This window comes from Sinohyriopsis cumingii, chromosome 18 (genome assembly GCF_028554795.1).
Source record: "Sinohyriopsis cumingii isolate HCF-2022 chromosome 18, ASM2855479v2, whole genome shotgun sequence".
In the NCBI taxonomy this organism is placed as follows: domain Eukaryota; kingdom Metazoa; phylum Mollusca; class Bivalvia; order Unionida; family Unionidae; genus Sinohyriopsis; species Sinohyriopsis cumingii.
This window is the reverse complement of record NC_142978.1, coordinates 77,934,045-77,936,396: the sequence shown is the minus strand read 5'-3', so window position 1 is coordinate 77,936,396 and position 2,352 is coordinate 77,934,045. Positions and strand designations below refer to the sequence as shown.

Sequence of the window (2,352 nt, the reverse complement as noted above, 5' to 3'; positions counted from 1 at the left end):
TATTCATGAGGGAAATAACAATTTTGGATATTGCAGATGAATACAGCAAAATGTGGCCACACAGATCAACTATAGATACCAATAAATCCTATATCGTCAACTAAATGTGAAATTCTGATCCCCAAAACGTGAAAACCAGGATGGACATTTACATATGTGGGACATATACAATGTACTTGTTAAGATCAAATGTGCAAACAAAATTCAAATGATCTGTTTCAACATTTATCATTAAGAGTGTTGGTTACCAATTATTAAACTCAATGATTCAATGGAATCAGATATCAGCTGATGCTACAATACTGCACACTGTCATAGTACTAAATTGAAATATGTTATCATACATAGGCCTACTCATGATGAAAATAACATTTTGGGATATTTTCAGCGCACACAGCCAGAAATGGGCCTTACAGATTCACTATATGTACAATGTCAGCCTATATGATGTACTGAATGTGAACGTTTGATCCCAAACATTCTAAAATATATGAATATTTGTTCATGTGGGATATGTAGCTATCGCAAAATCAGTTGTACAAAGTTAAATTCAAATAATCTGTTTGAATATTTCTTATGCAATCTTTAGAGTGTCAGTTAACAAATATTATTAGTAATTAATAATGCATAAAGCAAGATGGATCATCAGCATTCCCATAACATCATATAGGCCACAATGCTGCACTACACCAATCAATATCGTAACCAAACTGAACAATACAATGGAATGCATTTTGTGTTCAGCTTATATTATTTTGCTGTTTTCTTACATCCAAGGGTAATATACATGGGGAAAGTATATTTTATCCCTTTGAACTGTATTTCATTCTGGGACAGTTTAAAATGATTTAGTAGAGAACTTGACTAGGTTCTAGTATAAAGTTTTCATCTCTGTCCTCTCACTAAATACCCTATAACTATGTTTGTAAAAAATTACTGAAGGCCATACAAGCAGATATGTGTTACTCAGGAAGTGACCCCATGATAAACACATAAATTAACTGCTTGGACCCCTAATAAATACTTTGAATGACCAATACAAATTGGAATTTTGTCTTCGTGTATTTTAAATGATGGTCTCATTTTGACTTACAAAGATATTTTCTCTGACAAAATTTGACAAATATCCAACATTGGAACTTATATATGGTGTAGGAATATTTACATGCTGATATCATTTAATATCATTTCAACAAATATTATATATTTTGGAGTAAATGTTTTAATTTTTTATACTTCTTTTTAAATTTCATTTAAATTTTTCAAAATAAAACTTAACTTTTTATTTCTAATTTCATTCTACTGTTTTTCAAAGTCAATATACATAACATATTGAAATTTCATGTGTCGTTCATTAATAATAAAGATTTAATACCAGTTTAATCTTTACTCAAATACTGCACTGACAGGACATAGCACAATTAATTTTGTTATATGTTCTCTACATTTGGTTCTCGAGACTGACATTTCCACTGTGTGACAATCAGTACAAATCATATGTTAATCTAAAAATACCTTCACGGTGAAGTTCTTGCCAAAGGTTTTTTTGAGAGGCTGGACTGTCAACAGAGCAGTATGTAAACAGAACACATATTTCACTTCCGGATCATCACCATGGCCTTATTACTGACTATGCACTATCGCCGAAATACACATGGAAAACCACACCTGAGCTCATATTGTCAAGAATAAACAATGACCTTTAAATCCCTATCAAAATCGCATAAATATAACTCTTCTATCACCATGACAATGAGAGAGGAATAAATGTTCTAACAATAGACTAGAACTACCTTTGTGAGTACCGAACTGGAAGTACTGAGACCTGATTATATAATCATCGGTTACTATCTTCCATTTGGATCTGGTTAGAAGAAAAGAGAACAAAATGCTAAATTTGAACTAGAGGTTTACTTTAATTGAATTGGTACCTCACCAAAGTGAGGCTTCAAAGAATGGTCTATAGACTCATTAAATGTTCCTCTCCACGGTAATCTTTAGTAAAAGGCGAAAGATTAATACGATGTGAAGAGAAACCAGAGTAATCATTATACTTTCACGCTTTATTTTGAAGAGAAATAGTTTGAACTTTCCAAATGCTTTTGTAAAGACGATAGTGGAATGGTTATGTCTACAAAGATCCAAAAGGGTCATAGTTTTCAATATACAGTGTCATTTTGCTATTGGCTATTTTGAATTTCAGTGAAACCCATTTATTTTCTTTATACTGGTAGAAAGGATACTAATTAATATTTCTATATTTCTTGTCGTGGAAAAGGCAGGGGGTGTTAATTTGACAGTAAAAGGGATGTAATCCACATTCGTTAGATGTTCGAGTTATCGAGATGGATT

General features: G+C 31.8%; 1 non-coding gene across 1 annotated transcript; it reads right to left on the bottom strand.

Annotated features, from left to right (window-relative positions):
- Positions 1-1,929: 1,929 nt before the first annotated feature.
- On the bottom strand, positions 1,930-2,045 carry LOC149777107 (U5 spliceosomal RNA). Its single transcript, XR_016416383.1, has one exon. It is a non-coding gene; the product is annotated as a U5 spliceosomal RNA (small nuclear RNA).
- Positions 2,046-2,352: the final 307 nt, after the last annotated feature.